The 22,776-nt window shown below is 35.1% G+C and overlaps 1 long non-coding RNA gene across 3 annotated transcripts in view; it reads right to left on the reverse strand.

Annotated features, from left to right (window-relative positions):
- LOC123390523 overlaps nucleotides 1-22,776 on the reverse strand; it is a 131,628-nt gene that overhangs the window by 44,277 nt on the left and 64,575 nt on the right. Inside the window, exons 2-3 of one of the 3 annotated variants that reach the window (XR_006605080.1) lie at nucleotides 14,982-15,145; nucleotides 9,060-9,139 (exon numbers count right to left, since the gene is read on the reverse strand). This is a non-coding gene — a long non-coding RNA (uncharacterized LOC123390523). The remainder of the gene's footprint in view (nucleotides 1-9,059; nucleotides 9,140-14,981; nucleotides 15,146-22,776) is intronic. The other 2 variants (XR_006605082.1, XR_006605081.1) reach the window with 2 other exon arrangements.

A 22,776-nucleotide genomic window follows, 5' to 3' on the forward strand; every position in this document is an offset into this window, starting at 1 on the left:
ATATACCTGATAAGTTTATTTGCAAAATCTATAAAAATCTCCCATAATTCAATAGCAAGATAATATAAATAATAATAATACTGCAATTTAAAAATGGGCAAAGGTACCATAAACATTTCTCCAGAAAAAAAACATACAAATGGACTACAGGTATAAGAAATGATGTTCAGGGCACCTGGGTGGCTCAGTGGGTTAAGCCACTGCCTTTGGCTCAGGTCATGATCTCAGGGTCCTGGGATCGAGTCCCACATCAGGCTCTCTGAGAGCCTGCTTCCCTTCCTTTCTCTCTGCCTGCCTCTCTGCCTACTTGTGACCTCTGTCAAATAAATAAATAAAATCTTAAAAAAAAAAAAAAAAGAAATGATGTTCATTTATTATTATAGAAATGCAAACCAAATCTACAATGAGATATCACCTCATATCACACAACTTAGAATGGATATTATTAAAAAATAATGGATATTATTAAAAAATGATGGATATTATTTAAAAAAATAATAACAAATGTTGATCAGGTTATGGAAAAACTAGAACCCTTGTACTCATTATTCTCACTGTTGGTGAGAATATAAAATGGTACAGCTCTAGTGGAAAGAAATACAGTGAGCCAAGAGCCACATGCAAGGTCCAATCCTAGGACTCCGGGATCACCACCCTAGCAGAAAGCAGACGCTCAACGACTGAGCCACCCAGAGGCCCTATAAGTGTATTCTGAGACATACAGAAGTTACTACCAGAAAAGCAAGAAGCAGAAAAATAGCGGTCTCGGGGCACCTGGTTGGCTCAGTCGGTAGAAGTCCGCCAGACTCCTGGACTCAAGGGTTGTGGGTTTGGGCCCCATGTTGAATGTAGAGATTATTTAAAAATAAAATCTATTTAAAAAAATATGTAGTCATCTCTGGGGAAGATGGGGTGAGGAAGGTGGGCAGAACAATGTTGCTAAAAAAAATTAAAAAAAAATAGAGATAGAAATATTATGATCTGGTGATCCCATTTCTCGGTACAATCTAAAAGAACTGAAATCAGGATATGGAAGAAATATAAGCATTCTTATATTCACTGCAGCATTACTTATAGCCTAGTTATGGGAGCAAACAAAAGTCCACTGATGGGTGAATGGATAAAGAAAATGTGGTATATAATACAAAAGAATATCCTTCTGTCTTAAAAAAAAAAAAAAGGAAAATCCCTTAATTTGTGAACATATGCATGGACATGGAGGACATTTGTTAAGTAAAATAAGCCAGTCACAAAGGACAAATACTGCAAAATTCCACCTACATTAAATCTCTAAAATCTCATAAAGTGGAGAATATAAGCCATTGCCAGGAAATACTGGCAATACTTTACTGAGGAAAGTAAAGAAAAATTGTTCTTCATTGGGTTTAAAGTTTTAGTTATGCTAGATGAAGAACTTCGAGATATATGCTGTACATCAAAGTGTTTATAGTTGACAACATGGTATCTTGCACTCCAAAATTTATTTAGAGGGAAAATCTCATGATATGTCTTCTTACCACAAAAAAAAAAAAAAAAAAACCAAGAAACAAAAATAAAGGGAAACAAGGAAACTATGGGAGATGTTGGATGCCTCTATTACCTTAATTGTTGTGATGGTTTCATAGATGTTTGCATATGTCCAAACTCATGAAATTGTACACACTAAACATGTGTAGTTACACTCAATTATATACTAATTATATCGATTTGTATATCAGTTATACCCCAATAAAGCTATTTAAAAGAGTAAAATAAAATATTCTGTTAAAAAGAAAAATGTTTCATTGAGATGCATTTTCTTTTTTTCAATATCTACTGCATGTACAACTGTAAATCCACAGCTTCCAAACCATCAGTGTTAAGGTAAAGGTACTGAGGTCATTAATAGGATCACTGATCTAATTTTAACAAGTCTTAAAGTCGCTTTAACTTGCCAAAATGTTTTAATGACAAAAAGTACATTTCTCAATAAATAAAGTGTTACATTGTTTTTGTATTTTAATAGTCTACATATGAAAGGACCCCACTCTGGTATAAATTATGATCTAAAAGAAAAATAAGAAGATACATGTATAATGTAAAGTAATGAGAGAAGGAAGGAAGGAAGGAAGGAAGAAAAGAAAGAAGGAATGAAAGAAAAACACACTAAATTGAGGTGTGATGAAAATTTGCATCAGATAAGTGTTGAAAATTTGAGCAAAGAGAAAAACCACTTTGTCCAAGAGGAGTTAAAAGTGGTTAAAAAAAGACTGAACAGTTGAACTTTTGAAAATAAAGATCATAACTATAGCCAAAAATACCAAAATTTCACCTTCTTAAGAAACTTTTCTTTAATAATATTTTTATATTGAAATTAGAAGTGTAAATTGAAACATTAGAAACATTCCAAACATCACTGACTTCTTACCAATAATGGATTCCAGAAGATAATAAAAAGAGATATTTAAAGTACTGACAGGATATTTGATAAAGCAAATAAAGAAGAGATGAAAAAAATATTTATAAAGCAATGGTTGATTTTACATCTACAATAAGAGATTTAATAATAAAATACAGTCATATAAGTCTAGAATGTAGTATCCCAGCTAGAATATCATTCTAGAATGGAAGTTAAATTAACACAATGAACATACATATCTAAAAAAACAAACATAAAATGGCTCATAAAATTTTGTTGAAAAAAGTTCACAGAATGCTATGGAAATTCAACAAAGAAAAAGAGCTGGATGTAAGTAACACGAGTGAGAGTATCATTTCTAGGTAACAGTACGTTAGACAATTCAGAAAAACATTACTGTTGATGTAACTATAGATCTTTCTTGACGTACCATGGAGCTCCGTCCCAATAAAAGCACTGTAAATTGAAAACATCATAAAGTGGAAAATGCCTTTAATAAATCCAACCTACTGAACATCACAGATTAGTCTAGCCAACCTCAAGCAAGCTAAGAGCCCTTACATTAGTCTACAGTTGGGCAAAATCATCTAGCACAAAGCATATTTTATAGTAAAGTGTTGGATATCTCATGTAACTTATTAAATACTGTACTGAAATACTGTACAGAAAAACAGAATGGTCATATGGGTACAGAACGGTTGTCAGTATACTGGTTGCTTAATTTTGTGGTTGTGTGGCTGAGTGGGACATGAGGCCCACTGCCACTGCCCAGCATCATGAAAGAGGTTAATACTGCATATCGCTCACCATCCCAAGAAAAGATTAAAAATTTAAGTAAGTTTTACTCTGAATGCGTATCACTTTCACAACACCATAAAGTCAAATGAGACTGTCTGTAATAAATTTGAACATGTATATAGGAAATATTTAGATGAGTGCATCAGAGATCTAATAAACCAACTAAGATTTATAGGGACTTTTTAAAGGACCATTTAAGCCCTAATATACACAAATTCCTCCAGAAAACTAGAGAGGGAAGTCTCTTCAAATTTGTGTGAGTTTAGCATTATATTGAAATTAGTATTTCAAAAGCATAATATAAAATCCTAAAATGCTAAGGGATAGTAAACAAAGGCTAGTAATGGTAATAAAATTCTTAAAGATTAAAACAACAACAACAACAAAACATTGCTTCCAATGCAGAAAAGCACTCAATAAAATATAATATCAATTTATAATTTTGTAAGTTGTAATATAAGGAAATATTTTAACATGATAAAGATAACCATAACAATATGAAAAGTATTATATTATTAGTAAAATATTAGAAATATTTCCATAAAAGTCAGGAAAAAGCCAATTTTCTACTATATGAACATTATATTTGAAATTCTAGCCAGTGAGGTAAAAAAGGAAAAGAAAAAAAAGAGAAAAACAAAACAAGTAAGGAGTATTAGAATGGAACAGGAAGAAACAGCCTTGCTAGTACTTATAGAAGACAAGATTAATGACATTGAACATCCATGAGTACTTACAGACAAAATATGACTAATAATATAGTTGGGCAAGGTTGTTGGTTCCAAGATCAATATATAAAAACAAACTGAATTAAAACAAATTAGAAAAAGGTGATTTAAAGTAGGCTCTTTTTCAGGGTGTGTGGGCGGGTCAGTTTCGTTAGTGTCTGACTCTTGATTTGGGCCCAGGTCATGATCTCAGGGTTGTGAAATCACCCCCTGTGTCAAGCTCTACATTGGGCATGGAACCTGCTTAGGGTTCTCTCTCTCTCTGCCTTTGCCCCCTCCCAACCTCTCCTCTCATGCACACACACTATCTTTCTCAATAGACAGATAGATAGATGATAGATAGATAGATAGATAGATAGATGATAAGATAGATAGATAGATAGATAGATAGATAGATGATAGATGGATAAAATAGTCTCTTTTATAATGAGGAAACATCTATACATTAGTTAGTAACAAATAACTGAAGAATTACAGGTCTTCTCTCAAAAAAATATAGTGTTATATAAGGTAATCAATGAAAATCATTGTGTTTATGGATGAAAATAATCAACTTTGCAAAGATAACAGTTTTCTCCAAACCAACATATAAATTTAATGTGATTCCAATCAATATTCCAACTGGGGTTTGTTAAAGCAATTGAGCAAAATAAAGGGCTAAGGATGCTAAAAACCATTTAGAAAAAAATAAGGGCATGGCATTTAACCTACCAGAACTCAAGGTCTCTATGATATATGACACTTGATATAACATAGCACTGTTCAGAATAGACAGTGAAACAGAATAAAGACTCCAAACACAGAACCAAGCATATATCAGTTATTATGTAAGTAGGTATAAGAACAGGTGCTGATACACTAAATATCTATATCTATACAAACAGCTAACAAAAAAATAGATGAATCAGTATGTGATGTGTGGAATAGTGTCAGCCAAATGGCACACTAAGAGATTCTCTTCAGCAGCAATAATTTGGCAGCCACCCATGGTCAAAAGTGCCTTTGTGGGATCCAGGTGGGAGATTTGTAGTTCAGATAGGACTTGGTTACATCCCCATTTGGCTTTGATCCTGTCACCAGCATACCTCAGTTATGCAAGGGGACCTGAGGAGAGTCACATCCAAACATGGCTCAGTTAATAGGCACATAGAACCTGTTCCTGGCCATGGACACTGAAGTGACCTGTGACTCAACTCCAGTCCCTCTTTGCCACAGTCCAGGAACCCCTGAAGGTAAGCCTACCGATCTCGGTCCAATTGTAGATTCTGATATGGCCCTATAACCAGTCTGTAGCCCCTCCCAACTACCGTCCACTTGCAGTTCTGTCAGCACAGGGTCCTATCTGAATCTCCAGAGATTCTGAAAGGGCACTGTACTTGGCTCTACCCCCTCCCAACCGTGGGTAATGGGCCCCTCCTTTTGCTTCAGGAACTTGGTGGGAGACATTCTTGTTTATGCCTCCAGAGCCAGGTATGCAGACCTCAGTCTTGGTTGTGGACCTTGAAGCAGTGCTTGGACTCAGTCCCAGCCCCCTCAGCCACCACCTGGAAAGTTCCTCCCACCTTGGAACCCACCCAGTGACAGGGCAGGGCTCCTCCCAAGGACCCTCTAGGAGCCACACCCATCCATGTATCCGGTAATAGGTTCACTGTCTGAGTACCTCCTTTTGGACCTTGAAATGGACATTTGTCCCAATGCCATCCTACTGACCAAAGTCCTGGAGCAGTTGCATCCCCTACAGAGACCAGACAGGACCCACACATGCCTAAGCCCCTCGTAACAAGATTGCCAACTGCTTACTCCACTGTAGATCCAGTAACAGCCTGGCAAACTGGCTTCAACCTAGCATAATTGATTCCAGAGGTATGGAGGATCCAGTGTACAGAGTGGTGACTATAGTTAATGGTTACATTGTATACTTAAAAGTTGGGAAGAAAGTAGAACTTAGATGTTCTTGCCGCACACATACAAAAGGCAAATATGTGAACTAATGAATCTGTTAACTAATTTTATGGTGGTAATCATTTCACAATATATACATACACCAAAGCAGCATGTTGTATACCTTAAACTTACATAATGCTAAATGTCAATATTTTCTCAAGTAAGCTGGGAAAACAAAATGTGATGTATGGGAAATTGTTTCTCTATTGGATAAAATGTCAGTTTTTATTCATGATAAATGTCAAATTAAATAAAGATATATCTGTGAAAAGAAAAAAGATAAATCTGCATAATATAACATAAAAGTTAATTTTTATGACCTCAGAGTAGAGGGAAGAATTTCAAAAGGAAAACACATAAAGCACAAATCATATAAGAAAACAAAAGTGCCATATTGGACCACATTAAAATGGCAGAGTTCTTGATGACAAAAGATAGTAGTACAGCCAATGTTAGAAAACAAGTCACAGACTTGGAAAGGATATTTAAAAAGTTTCTGGGAAAAATAATTACTATACAACACATATAAGGAATCTACACATAAATAAATAGATAAATAGGTCAATAAAATCATTAAAAGGATATGATCAGTTAAAACAAAATGAAAATGCTATAGTTCCTTAACTGTATTAGTATGTGATCCGTTTTTCTAATATTAGGTAAATTAAAATTAATACATTATACTAAATAAACTAATAGAAAGTCAAGTTCTAGAAAGACCAAGTAAGACTATATTGCTTCAATATAAACTAGAGTCCAATTTTTAATAGCTAGTAATACTGAAAAGGCTAACAACATGCCAATTCCCATGACAAAATTTCTGCATTTGTTAAATTTAAATGGTAGGTACATAGGTTTTCTCAGTGCCTGGAATTTTTCATAATGATACTTTTTATTTTTTATTCTTTTTAAAGATTTTATTTATTTATTTAACAGGCAGAGATCACAAGTAGGCAGAGAGGCAGGCAGAGAGAGAGGGAGGAAGCAGGCTCCCCGCCGAGCAGAGAGCCTTATTCGAGGCTCGATCCCAGGACCCGCTCATGAACCGAGCCAAAGGCAGAGGCTTTAATCCACTGAGCCACCCAGGCGCCCCTCATAATGATACTTTTTAAACAGCCAACTTTTAAAACTCATGAGCCATTAGATTGAGGAAATGCACTAATTCTTGACTGAATAAGGTATAAAATGGTAGGGGGTGCTCATCTCAAGTCTCCTGACTTGAAAGAGTATGCAGTAGGAATCCTTTTCCCTGATCTTAATTTCTCTTTGGGGACATACAAAGATGCTTATGGAAATGACTCGAAATGACTCCAGGCTTATTAAACACTTTTTAAATTATTAGAAATAGGTATGTAATTAACATTTGCCCAAACGGCCCTTTATTACTTGATGTTTGTTCAAATTGTTTACCATCTTTCCACTAACCCAATATTTACACCCTTATTAACAGCATTCTCTCACAGTATGAAAATATCTCTATTTCTGACACAAACAATAGTATAATAGGACTGATTCTTTTGTATTTTCACAAGAAAGTGATAAGACAATTAGGACACCACCAGCCCCAAATCTTTGCCACTTTTCCCATAACTTCCAGTTTGTGACAATGTATTTCCCAGGAACAGTACTGATGACAGATTTTTACCACCATGAAATGCTTGGAAATGCTATTTTCATCATATGTATGGTAACCTACATTCCACCCACATTCCTTAGCCTACATATAAAGTTATTAAGGTGATCAGTGACAGTGCACTCACTTTGCCAGGACAGGCTGTGTTTGTTTCTATTGGCCTGGGATACCATTCAGTTTAGCATCTGTTCTGGATTTTTATTTTTAAAGAAGGCATTATTATTGCATTATTGTATTTTGGTTATTATTTCACCATAATGAATTAAGATGGGCTTGTCTCACATGGTCTCCATTAATAATTTGGTAGACTCGCATGCATTAAGTGCATTTTTCACTTTAACGGGCTTTTATATCGAAAGGATGATTAGCTATATCCACCCATTTTTTTCTCCACCCTTTCTCCAAAATACTAATTTCCTTTTTAAGGACAGGATGCATAACACTTGAATAAAAGAACTAGTGTGCTCAGAGAGCAGCGGTGAGGGAGAGTTAACTCTTGTGTTTTCTTAGGAGAGGCAGGGTTGAAATTCTTTCTTCACCCTGACTGGCCACTTCACTGGCTACTTACATCACTGTCCGTGTCGAAGGCTGCTGTGTACGCAAGTTTGCTTGGTCACTGTTCATGGGATGGTGGTAAATATGGATAATTACAGACCTGTTTTCTCCAAGATATGTATGGAAATACAGTCTTAGCTGTTCTGTCAACCGGAGAGAGCTGTCTGAATACAGTTGCTGTGGTGCTTATTTTAGCACTTTTTACATGACATCATTCCAAAGCTATTTATTTTATTGTGCACTAACACATGTTATTTTTACAAGAACTCTTTTGATCACAACAAATTCAAGAAAGCAAAAATATTTGAGGAAAAATTAGGTGCCAAATTTCAACTTCTCTGGAAAGTTGATGGTGAGTGGGTTTCTGTGCAAATGTCAGTTAACCTTTCCCATACTCCGTGAGGTTGTGGGGTTATCTAGTACTTGAAATGCAGAATGGTCACGCCTCCAGGAAGGCTCCCGGTGATCTCTGCCTCCTGCTATTTCTATCATGTATCTAGTCTTCTCCACACAAAGGTTGGTCAGTATGGTAAATAGCAAAAGTAAGGGCATTTTGCAGTCAACGTGAGCTTAGAAAGGACTGATTGTGATCTTGAGCACCTTCTCTCTCTCTCTCTCTCTCTCTCTGCTCTGGGGAAAACAGCTGCTATGAAGAGGCCCACATGGGAGAGACTAAGCCTCTGGCCAAGAGCCAGACAGGAACTGTGGCATGCCAGCTACCATGCAAGTGAGGTTGGTAGCAAATTCTCCAGCCCTAGGTGAGTCTTGAAGGAACTACAGTCTCTGCCAACAGCTTGATTGCAACCTTATGAGAGATCAGAGCCTGAACCATCCAGTTGATCTGTTTCTAGATTTTCAGCTTTCAAAAACTGAGTTGTTTGAACTTAAATTTTGAGAAAATGTGTTATGCAGCAATAGATAACTAAAAGAAACTATGTTTAAAAGAGACTATGACAAGCACAGTTATTGAACATGTTTAGCTGTGGAAAGTGCATTTACATACCATCCGGTGAAGCTTGACATTTCATTTAGATCAAGCAACTGTTCTAAATTAATTTCTCTTATTTTCCACTTCAAGCTTTCCTGTGAATGTACAAGAAAGTTAAATATATATATATATATATATATATATACACACACATACATGTATTTGTTAATGTGTTAGATCATTAACAGAAGAACTTTGCAAATAGATGTATTTATGCCACTCTATGAGATGATTTGAGTAGAAAATTAATTAATTTGTAATGGTCATATTTTTAAATTCTATTAATGGAAGAATTAGATTTTTTTGAAAAGCAGTTTGCTGATGACAAAACATTATCATAAATGTAAGTCAGTTAAAAATTTCAATACATGATAGAATTCTTTGGCTTTAAGGTGAAATATGCATTTTAAATTTAATTTAAAGTAAAAAATTTCAGAAAATTAGTCTGATAATGATGGAGTATATGAAACTTAAGAAATTTTGGAGCAGAAATGTGCTTAAGAATGGATTTTTTGTGTGTAGACATAATTTATAACTGTGTCTAGAGAATCTGGGATGCTCTAATAACTAACCTATATTTGCCTATATTTACAATTATTTCATATGTATAAGCTTAAGATAACTAAACCAGAAAATCTTGGTGATGAAGCTGACATTGAATACCAAAACGTATTTCAAAAATACATTATTATTTTCTCATCCTTTCCCCAATTTTTAAATTTTAATTAATTCATTCATTTATTTATTGGTTGTCAAACAACCCTTCATTGAAATATTTTCCTTTGGAGTGCTCAACTAGTTGGGTTTTCTATTGTGCCACTATTTTTTTTTAAGATTTTTATTTAAAAAAAAAAGATTTTATTTATTTATTCGACAGAGAGAGAGAGTCAGCAAGAGAGGGAATGCAAGCAGAGGGAATGGGAGAGGGAGAAGCAGGCTTCCCAAGGAACAGGGAGCCTGATGTAGGGCTTGAATCCAGGACTCTGGAATCATGACCTGAGCCGAAGGCAAATGCTTAATGACTGAGCCACCCAGGCACCCCTCTATTGTACCACTACTTATGCCATCAATGATGTCATGCAGGTGGTGGCCATCAAAACTACAGCTCACAGATTGGACAATCCCTAGCATCTCTTTAATGGTTCCAGAGAATTCTCTGGTGAAAGGTTGGTGTTGCATTTGTTGGGCAATGTTTACAATCTCGTCAAAAATGATAGCTACACTGTCCTTAATGTTTTTCTGTGTCTGCCTCTTTGAAGTTCCTTGAGGGCCTTGAAAATCATGGGAGAGGCAGAAGGTACCACTTAAATCTGGGCTTATCTATTCTGAACAGTCAGTTTCACTGGAATCCTCATACCCTCCAATCACTGGTTGTCTTAGTGGTGTCATCACCCCAGGCTTTTTTGGAGATAGACCCAGATGGTCCATCTTGGGGCCAGGGCAGAGGTGGCACTAACTTTCCCACCACTAACCTCAGGAGTACTCTGATCTTGTTGGGGTCGAACTTAGGTGGTGTGCTGTCAGATAAACCTGGATTCAGTAGCACCAAAGTGAGTTGCACCTTGGCCTCCTCCTCAGCCCAAAGCCAAAAGTTCTTTCGCTTGTCTTTAGATTGAAATTGAGAAAGATATTGCAGTATCTGTATTTGGCAAGACATTCAAAAGAATAAATGGCAACAATTAATTTGGCAAGTTTTCCTTGTAAAAATAATTATTGAATTAATAATGTCTAAATTGGGGGCACCTGGGTGGCTCAGTGAGTTAAAGCCTCTGCCTTCAGCTCAGGTCATGATTCCAGGGTCCTGGGATGGAGCCCTGCATTGGGCTCTCTGCGCAGCAGGGAGTCTGCTTCCTCCTCTCTCTCTGCCTGCCTCTCTACCTACTTGTGATCTGTCAAATAAATAAATTAATTAAATCTTAAAAAAAATACTGTCTAAATTGAAGCAACATAATAACATAAAAACATTTCAGCCAAAAAATGTTTATACTTCAATACAATTTAGAATGGAGAATATTCCCCACTTAGCAATATTCCCCACTAGCACCTACAGAGTGAATATTTTATGAGTTAAAATATTATGATCTCTAGAAAAGAATCAACTGAAGATTTTCTTATTTGTTTATGTATATGTGTGTGTGTGTGTTCATATTTATTTACTAGCCATAAAGTGCAACTTTGAAGAAAATTGCAAATGATTTTCAAAAATATTTTAAAAAAATCATATCGATATGTATTAATTTAAAAAAATGTCATTAAGATATGTTGGAATGACATATCTTAAAAATGTCATTAAGATATGATTAAGATACTGTTTACATCGTAGAAATCAGACTAAGAACAATTAGTCTTCTTATTCTTAAACATTGAGAAAATCAGTATAAAAATAGAAATACATAAATAATATTAATATAACAATATGTAATTATATATGAAATAACATATGCATATATTATTCTATACATGTAATATATGATATAAATATAAATATAATGAGCTTTCTTGCTTTTTTAAAAAATAAATATTTATGTTATGGGTATTTTTATTTCTGAAATTAAAATTTTATTAAGACTAATTTATAGATCTGCTAATATATTAAAATTATATTTTGATCACCAAACATTCAAAAAGTATTTGATTTTAAATATTTTTCATGATCCCACTCATTTTAAAACTGCCTTGGTTTACAGAAAAAAAAAAGTAAAAGATCACTCTAGTTATTTTAGACATATTTTATAGGTCAGAGTTTAGGCCATTTTTTTGACCAAAGATAAACACCTCCACATTAAGTGATAAGAATTGAATGGTAAGCAATAATCAGATTAAGAGTGCATACATTCTTATTTCCAAATATTGTCTATTTTTATAAAGTGTGATTTAAGTTCCTGTAGCAGAAAACATTTTGTAATGATTTCCAATTATTTATATAAGGATAGAAACTAGTCAAAACTTGGGCTGAAATCAATTTAGGCATAAACACAGTCAATATAATAAGTTGAGATCTAGCCTTGTTTTTCCATTTCATGGAGGGAGCTTAGATTTATCTAAGATTTATCTTAGATCTCCCTCACTCACTATAGGAAGTGTCCTGATTTCTCAAAAAGATTCCTATCCAAGCATGAACACAGACTGTTTTCGGAAGTACTGTGAATTTGTAAAGCCAGAGTGGTTAAACAATTAATAGGACATCTAAAATCCTGAATCAGTTTAGAAGGGTGGGGAATAAATGTGGAGAAAAGAATGAAGAGACCCTCAGAAACCTGGGACTTGAATATTTGCCATTCTAGAGAGCTTTTATCCTGACAGTAAAGCGTGTACGCCTTTGATAATATTTTAAAATATGAGTCTTTCCATGGTCAGTGAGTTTCCTGGATTGTCTACAAATCCAGAGAACTGACAAACCTCACAGGCAATTTATAATGGGTCAGAAGGAAAGGCTTACTATTATTTGTCAGTCACTGACATTTCTTTTTTCAACCAGTGAAAGGCAGTATATACAATCATTACCTCAGATCATCCCTTGTTTGGTAATGGAAGAACTGTATCTGGGAACCCACAATTTTCCCTAATCATACCCCAATCTCTCCTCTTCCCCCCAAAATACAAGGTCTTCACATTATTCTTGTAAACTTATCAAGAAAATAATTCCAACAGTTTCAATAATAGATCTCAATTTGCCATCCTCTGTTTTTGAGGTCTTATGGAAAACTCACATTAGGCCAGCATAGCTTGTGGCTAATACAAAGTTCATTTGTATGGCATTTCCATATCACGGTAATTAACTACTGAAAGACAAAATAAAGCAAACTCATCCCAAATCCTTGACATTCTGCAGAGGAGAGTTAGGAAGAATAAATGAGAGAGATCTCTCTGTTGAATCTGATGAAATTGATTTCAAGCATGTTAAGAAAAGGCAGGATCCTCTCAGAGGTTACTGATATAGATTTTGCCTGTAACCATCTTGGCTGACCTTACTGTCCGTTTCCAAAATCAAACCTGGAGCAGCCAAGTGCAGCTTTGTGAGTGGACAAAGAAGAGTAGAAAAGCAAGATGAGAAATAGTGCAAAATCTGACCACAGGAGCCTCTTGCACAGCAGAATTTTAAGTCTGAGTAAGAGCTGAAGAAGTTTGGAGTCTCATGATTTCTAGGCCGTTCATTTAGGTTGACAAATCATCCCTGTTAGTCATTCTGGGTTTCAGCATAGAGAGTCCTACATCTCTGGAAATTCCTCAGTCCTGGCAAACCTGGGCTGTTGGTTACCCTAGCGGTACTGACATTTTGTTAAATGAAGTAATAGGAAAAGATATGAGAATTGATATTGCAACAGATGGGGTGAGAATGGTGATCATATGGGGTCAAAGAGTGAGTGAAGAGGATGGGGTTAAGCAAGAAGTCATAAAAATAAATTTGCTTTTTGCTTGTACGAGCACATTCAACAAACCACTCCCCTTGTCCAGTCTATCCGTTCACCAAACCTGTTATGAGCCGTGTTGGGAAGACTAAAAGAAAAGTTTAAAACAAGAAGATAATTTTGTATCATAATGAATATTATACATATGAACAACTGTGACACCCTTCTCTGTCCTTTTACTCATGGTGTTGGCCAAAGTAACAGCAGGGTGTGGTTCAGACATTGTAGTACGCATTTGGTGCTACAGAAGTGTAATTGAGAATCTGCTTTAAAATCAACTCAACATATCATAGGAAGAGAACAATATTTCTTTTTTTCTTTCTTTTTTTAAAAGATTTTATCTATGTATCATCTATCTATCTATCTACCTATCTATCTATTTGACAGAGAGAGCGAGAGAGAGAGCACAAGCAGGGGGAACTGCAGTCAGAGAGAGAGGAAGAAATAGGCTTCATGCAGAGAGCCTGATGAAGGACTCAATCTTAAGACCCTGGGATCTTGACCTGAGCCAAAAGCTGATGCTTAACCGACTGAGCTAGCCAGGTGCCCAAAGAACAATCTTTCAAAAGACAAGATTTAATTAGAAATTATATAGTGAGTATCCATATAAAAATCAGTGTTTTTATGCTTCTTTTTTTTATTGTGTTATGTTAGCCACCATAAAATACATCATTAGTTTTTGATGCAGTGTTTGTATGCTTCTAGAACACCTCTATTTTTAGTACAACTCAAAGACAAATACTAATCAACAAAATTATTTTTATGTATAAATTCTCTGTTTCTTATTCTAAAACAGACATCACAAGGGAAAACCCTGTTTTTCCCCCGAGTTTTGCACTGGACTGAGTCAAGATATAGGAAATGAAAGTGGAGTAATACAATATCTTACTTTTTAAACTAAAAACTGTATTCTCCTATTATTTCAATAGTTATGCTTTTATTTAAATCTCATTTATTATTTAAGGCCATTTACTTGGACATGCTATAGGTATTCCTTGTAATTTTCTAGTAAAGAAGAGCATATCTTACATCAACAGAACAACCACCAAAGAAAATAATACATTATGCATTTTTCCTATTTTTCTTTTTTGATAATCTAGAAAACAGAGCTTCAAGGAGTTATTTGGGAGTTCCTTCCTACTGTGCAATTTTGAGTCCCTTTTAACAGACTCCAAAATATCACTGAAGCTGCCCGTGCAGGAGATTGAAACCTATTAAGCCAGGTAACGCTTCATTTTCCATCAACCTCTTCCTGAGGAGAGGTCATTGAAAAAATTTTTAAAAATGGAAAAAAAAAAAAAAAAAAAAGAAGGAAGAAGAAGAAGCTGGATCTTCCACAATGTAGTTAACATTTGACATTAAGTGAAAAATAGCCTTTTCTTTCCTACTTAAAGCAGAGAAAATAATGTAAGTAATGTAGGAAATGCAAAATATCAAGAAAACTTGTCTAATGCTCTTCATTACCACCATTTTTGTGAGACAACTTGGAAAGGAGCTGGGTCTACCAGAGAAAGCCTCAGATACTCACCGTAAGTTTACCCTTGTCCCCAAGGGGCCACAAGGTTTGTTTGGAAATATCCTGAAGGCCTGGATCCCTTGTGAGAATGTTCGCCACTTCAATCTCCAGTCTCAGCTGGAAACCCTCTAAGCAAGGCCTTTCATGTGGCATTTCAACATTTCTCACTCCAGTTTCTGAAAGAAATAGAAATAAACCTTGTCTATGTTTATTAAAGCCTGAGAAGGGAGGTTGAATTTCAAGACTGTTCTTTCAGAAGGGTGAAAGTTCAGTCTGGGAGTGAGAAGAAATAATAAAAATTATTCTCATCCCACTTCAGTTCTCCGAGCTTATCTCTTCATCCACGGGAGGAGGATGAATGATCCTGGCAACATGACATTTGTGCCAGTGATTTTATTTTTCCTTAATTATTTTCTTTACATTTATTCATATGTCAGCATGATATACAACAACAGATTTTAGGAGACACAGAATACTCCTAAGAGTGCTCTTGTTTATAAGCAGATCATATCCATCTGCAAATTACTATATTTGAGGGCATTCTCAAAATCACATTGTCATTTCGAGTACATAGATGCAACTAAATATTATAGTATTATGCATTGAGACATCATAATAAGAGCCAACTCTCATTCTCATTTCCAACTTAGGGCTTTAACTTCTTAACTTGACACATGCTTAAAGTTTAGAGTACTTTCATCTGCATTATCTTGTATGATTCACATCATTCTAAGTGGTAGGGAGGTAGCATTGCCACAATTGTATAGATGAGGGTAACCTGCTCCTTGTGCTTAAATGATTTTCCTAAAAAAGGTAGCTTGCAGAGACTAAGAAACACAAATGGAAATACGATCATCTGACCTTAGGTACATGGCCTATTCTTTCAAAGAAACACTTCTTGAATTTCTTTTGGATTCAAAATACATTTTATGGGGGCACCTGGGTGGCTCAGTTAAAGCCTCTGCCTTCAGCTCAGGTCATGATCCCGGGATCCCGGGATCGAGCTCCTCATCGGGCTTTCTGCACAGCGGGGAGCCTGCTTACCCCCCTCTCTCTCTGCCTGCCTCTCTGTCTGCTAATGATCTCTGTCTGTCAAATAAATAAATAAAAATCTTTAAAAAATACATTTTATGGATTATAAATTATTACATAGAATGTATATTTAGATTGAATTAAAAGTCCAGACAACTTCCCTCAAGATGCTTGCAGCAGAGTTGGAGTAATTGGACCTATACATAATTATGGTAACAAGCAACCAGTTAATGGTAAATTAATAGGGAAATACGAGTCAAGAATATTCTGAGGGTACCTGGGTGGCACAGTGGGTTAAGCATCTGCCTTCAGTTCTGGTTATGTATGATCCCAGGGTCCTCCAATCCCTGCTCAGTGGGAAATGTTTCTCCCTCTGCCTCCCCCCCACCACTCATGTGTGCTCTCTCTCTCTCAAAAATAAATAAAATCTTTTAAAAAAGAATATTCTGAAAAGGAAGGAATCTCATGCCACAGGCGGTATGATAAGATTTTATTACTATTTTGATGTATTTTCCAACTCCACCTTGCAATATAACCCACGCCATGTTTGCTTGCAGAACATTAGAAGATGTTAAACAAGTAATAATGTAATATTAAACATTTTACCACTCACAATGTGTCAAAGATTTTATTGTGCATTTTATTATTCAAACCCTAGCAATAATTCTGTAACACGAGAACAGGATTATCCTTGTTTTACAAAGATATACACAGTTATGCTTCAAGAGGGCATTGGTGTACCCAATATACAGCTAAAGTCTATAGCTTTAGAACTGATTGATCGTATAGCCTGCAATCATCCTATCAGGTGTGAGGGAAACAATGTAAAGAGAATGTGAATTTTCCTCTTCAGTTTAGGCTAGCAAAACAGAGAGATCTTTCCAGTGAGTCTATGGTACTAAACTGAAAATAGATCTTCAAAGTGGAAGTAAGCAGGCTTATCCTTCAAAGCTATTAGGATGGAACAGAGACCATTTGGGGAAGAATAGTCATTTGATTGTAAGTCAAGACCATAATGTGTAGGAAGTAATTTATCTGGATCCATTTAATTTGCTATATAGTAACTTAATTATATACATATATATGCATATATATTTATATATATAATATTTACACTGTAAATACAAACCTTACTGTTCTTCAAAACTCGAGAATGGATCCAAGTGATCATTCTTTAACAACTGCCATTTTTATGTTTTGTGTGCCTCTAAGAGGAAAATAGAAATATTTTCTCTAAATTACTCTTCAAAATTTTGCAGCTTATCTCACAGAAAATTACTGTTAAAGATGTCAGGAAAAAATTAAAGAGCAAGAGACCTCTAGTTTTGGTCCTACTTATTTATTGTCTTACCTTTACTAAATTTCCTAAATAATTTCTCTCATTTGTAAATGGAAGCATTATTAGATCACGCTCCATGAGACATGAGATAAGAGAGAATAAACTTATTTTTCCCTCGAGGAATATTACCAAGTCATAATATTTCCAACTCTTTTCTCATTGAGATCTAATCTACCAAAAAGAGAATGAGAAAATAAATCTCCTACACAGAGCTTGTGATGGGAAGCAGGGCATGGGTGCGAGCCCATGCGGCAGGGAATCTTTTTATTGGCTGCTCAACTTCTGTCCACATTTCTAGAATAAACATCCTATTCTGTATATTCATTGAATACAATTTGAGACTTTGAAGAAAATCTAGTGTTTGACTGACAGAACTCTGCTTTTCAATTAGTTTCAACTGTTTTCGAAATGAGTAGACACAACTATACTGTCACAACATATTTGCCAAAGGAATTAAAAATACAATGTATGTAGATATTAAAGCTTAAGTTAACCCTTAAATTTTCTTGAACATTTTCTTTTGTGATTCTTCCTACCGATCTTTTCATTTTAGCACTGCACCAAGATGCATTTAATTTTTAAGATGGAGAAAAATAAGGAGTATGAAGTCATTTTGAAAACTTTCCATATTTTGAGATAGAAAGGTAAAAGTTCATGACAAGTAATTCAGAAGAAATTAGGCTGAGGACTATCTTTAAGTGTGTTGTCAACCTCAGACTTGAATTCTCAAACTTTGTAATTATATACTTTCTTAGGGACTTTACACATCAATTTTTCTTCTACAAATTGATAATTAGATAAAGCAATAATGTAACTATTTTGTGAAAAATACTTTAAGCTATTTGATTCTCAAAATAAGGAGTTAATGATATAAGAACTTACAAAATACTTTAGGCCACTTAACTAATGAGAGACAATCAATCAACTATTTCTTCAAGCAGTACTGTGCCTCCTCTCCTTGATTAAAAGAGTTAAGTTTACAGAGAATATTTTAAAATTAGGGAGTTATCAATGTCCCCTTTGTATACTAAATTAATGGGGGAAAGGGGAAAAATGGAGAAAACCTTTCAGATGAAAGCATTGCAAATAAATAGTGCACTTAAATGATCATCGAATAACCTTTCCTGTCTCTTTCATGTGTTGCCTTGGGAATGTATTAATCTTTAAAGCCCTCTTACATTATAAATATTGCTTATGGCACAAATCATGCAAATTTATCCCACTTTCATTACTTCTGAGCTTCTCAGGTCAAGAGCTATCATTCAGAAAACATCAACTACTTCCACTAAACCATATTATAGATCTATGTCAGTTCATATCCAAATGCATGATGCAGCACCATGATAAATCCTTCCTGGCCTTTGGCAAAGGTGGTAATGTGAGGCCCTGTTTAGTGGAGAGGGATTTTATGATTTAAGTGCATAGTTCTCAGGGAGTTAAGCAAATAATAAGCAACCTCTTGACCAAAGAACTTTTAAAATACCAGGAAACGATGCCAATGGTGTTAGAACCAGGATGTGTTAAAGAAAACTGCCCTATGAATACCCATTAGAAAGAGTAGAACTTTGTACTCAGCTGTCAAGGTGTCCAGAGAGAAATAACACACTACAGCAAAATTTATGATAAAATGGAATGTAAAAGCACTATCTAGAACTGCTATTAAATAAATTTATGAAACCTTCAAGAGTCAAATGTTCTCTTGTGAAGATGACTCCTCTCTGGCTTCTAAAGATGCACATACTTTTATCATTAATCAAGTGCAGGCACCCAACTCCTTCATTAAACATTTCAAACCTGTTTAAATCCTTCTAGATTAGCAACTCTAAGAGGGCAAAGCAGCCTCTCAAGCAATGAGAAGTTGTAACTAGAAGGTTAAAAAAAATTTATATATATATTTTATATATACACATATAAATGTATACACACATTTACATACATACATATACCTACATGCATATACACACGTGTATATACACATGTACATGTGTAGATATATACATACATATGTGTATATACCCGTACATATATAAATACACATATACATATATACATACATTATATTTCATTATCTATAACCTATATGTTAATTATAATCCATGCTATCTATTAAGGACAATAATCTTGGAAGTTCATGTATTTGTTCCAATTATATATCTCATTTTGGATGTTACTGTTAAGAAATTCCTCTAATTTACAAGATAATTCAAAAAATAAAAATATCTGTTATTCAACCTTATTGTTACCGAGCCTGCCATGTGTTACCTAACTTGACTTGGAATGATAACAGCTAACATGTATTTACTTTGATTAGGCACCATTCACTCTGTTATTACTCTCTACAACTTCACTGAGTTAACTGTTCTTAATGTTTCCATTTTGTAGGTGAGAACATTGAACTGGGGAGTGTCACGATCACATAGCTAGTACATAGAGCAACTGGGACTGAGCCCCAGGAATTTGAAGCCAGGGACCTATCTCTGATTTCATCTCTCTGTTGCCTCAAGGGACCTGTAATGAAATACAAATTAAAGACAAAAATTCACCCTCTTAGAAGATTTTAAAAATAATTTGTTGAGGACAATGACCAAAGCAGAGTTTCAGAGCACGAACAGCTTTCTTGAAATAAATGTCTACTTTCAGCCAGTGGGGGCAGAAATAAAATAAAATTCTTGTTAGGAGATGTAAAGCTGGACATATTTGCAAAGGAAAGAATTCTATGACCTTACATGTGCATTTCCTATAGATTCTTAGGTTAACCCCAGACACGAGTCAGTGCTAGGAAGACTTTTTATCTCCCAGGTGATGATGACATAATGATAATGCAAATGAAAATGATGAAGAAAAATAGCTTCCCTTCCTAAGTTATAAAGTAAACATAAACATAGTTTGTTAGATGACATGAAACGAAAACATGGCAGAGAATTAATCTTTGCATTCAGGTTGGTGGATGGGAAAATTTGCAAAGGTGGAGAGCAGAGGTGAATTAAAGGTGGTCCGAAATACACATTTTAATGATGAGGGACCTGCTCTCCAAAAGCTTGTAAGTGCCAGCAATTTAATTTGCTGCAAAGAAGACAAAAAGAGTTGAACTCTACCTTTAGAAGGAAGGCTGCATTCTAACCAGAGGGGCCCTGCAGTTTCAAACATGACAATGTGACCTGGGGCGTGTCTATAGCAACTTCTGATGGAGTCCAGAGACGAAACACAAAATAAAGCCAAAATAATGAGAAAAAACTTTCAATTAGTGATGAGACTTGAGAGGGTGGCCTCATTTTCAATTTCTGTTATTACCTGTAGGCCAACAATACAAATGGGATAACATATAATTTAAATCTCAAGCAACTGATCAAAACACTCTAATTATTTCGAGGTACATGTTTATCCCATTGCTGGATTCAGGTAAGGGGTCTCCTCTTGGAATTAACTGTACACAGTTGCTGTTTCCAGTTTGGTCTAGAATGCTATATAATTTGAAAATGCTCTTAGAACTTTCTGTAAAGATTCCTTTTCAAATTATTTGAAGTACTGTTAGTTCTATAGTGCTGATGACTCCCCAGACTTATTTGAAACAGTAAGGCCTGATTATCTTTCAACATTAAAGGGAATGTTAGTATCACGTGTAAATATATGTAGCCTTAAAGGGCTCCAGGCTTTGGTCTCTGACTCAGGGAGCCTCCAGAGAAAACAAGACTGAAGGACTGGACCCAGCAGTCTCAGAAAACAGTGGCAACTGGACACCCTGCTGGGTCCAATGCTCTGTTCACTGACCCTGGCTGAACAAAGGGGACTTTAGGACCACTGCCAGTCCTTATCACCCACAGGGAAACTATCCCCATTCTAATCCATACCTGAGACCCCTTACCTACGGACATAAGGCACATATCCTTGGTTGTATGACTCATACAACTCAAACTTGGTTCTATGACTTTTAAACTTTAAAAGTAAAATTAATAAACATTGAATAATCCTCTTTCACTTCAAAACATGAAACTGAAATGTAGGGTTCTAATATTGATAATCTTATTAATTTTATATATAATATATACATGTGCTTTACCTTAAATATGTGTTTTCTTTGGCACTTCATACTACACAGGTATGTTCTTTCTCTTCCGTAATGCCTTTAAAACCAATGAGTCAGTAAAGCAGGATTTATCCTACGCCTTTAAGTCTTCAAGCTGATTTCTCTAGCTTGGATACCTCCAATGTTTATCCTCAACCCATTTTTCTCCCATGAAAATGCCAGCATCAACCACTACCTAAACTACTCTTCCCTTTAACATTTTAATAAATGCCAACAACCTAATATCCCTTGAAATAAATTCAGTTTTAGTGAATGCTGATTCTATGGACCCACTGTTGTTTAAAGCAAGTGTACATTCACTCAGAAAACATGCACCATGTATTTGTTTCCTTTTGCCTTGATATATGGTGGGGATATTTTTTAGTACAAAAATCAATTGCATTAAATCCATGAAAATTAAACTTAGTGAAAGAGAAAGAAAGGAAGAAAGGAACGAAGGAAGGAACGAAGGGAAAAAAAGCAAAGAAAGAAAAAAAAGGGTTGGTGGGAAAGAGAGAAGGAAGAAGAACAGATGTTTTAATATACTTCTACACGAATGTCAGTAATTGTTGAGATACAACTGATATTCTATGTTCCACAAATACTTGGCAATTGATACAAGTCTTGGTTGAATTACCTCAGATAGGAGAGGCTTGGGTTAGAGAAAGATGAAGTATAGTTAGCAGCGTCCGATAACTAACCTGTGAGAAGCAAACTTGACTATGACCACATTCCAAATGCTAAGTCACAATGCAATATAATATTAAGAAACAGAATGGGCAAGACTGACAAAGGAATGACAAATATTTAATAAAAAATAAGTTCAGCAGGGGACACAGGGAAAGAAGATTAATTATACCACATTTTATTTTTATAAACTAATTGAAACATATTTAAATATAATTAGTTCTTATATAAAAAAAGGAACTGTAAAGGATCATTTAAGCCTAGTAATTTAAAATACTCAGTTCTTTTTTTTTTTTTTAAGATTTAATTATTTATTTCAGTGAGAGAGAGAAAGAGAGCAAGCATTCGAAGTGGAGAGGAGCAGATGAAGAGAGAGAGAGAAAGTTAAGCAAACTCTGCACTGAGTGGGGAAGCTTGACATGGGGCTGGATCCCAAGACCCCAAGATCAGATCTAAGCTGAAACCAAGTCTTGGACCCTTATCAACTGAGCCACCTAGGTGCCCCTTAAAGTACTGCTCGGTGTTATGTGTGTATGTATGTGTATAATTAGATGGGTATATACATATGTATGAATACATATTTATATATGTATAAATTATATCATTTATACTTATTTTATTATATATAAAACATACATACTTCCCAATAGAACATACATTACATTATTAATAATTATTTTATTATA

The sequence above is a fragment of the Mustela putorius genome, unplaced genomic scaffold (genome assembly GCF_011764305.1).
Source record: "Mustela putorius furo isolate JIRA1106 unplaced genomic scaffold, ASM1176430v1.1 tig00000129_pilon_pilon_pilon, whole genome shotgun sequence".
Classification (NCBI taxonomy): domain Eukaryota; kingdom Metazoa; phylum Chordata; class Mammalia; order Carnivora; family Mustelidae; genus Mustela; species Mustela putorius.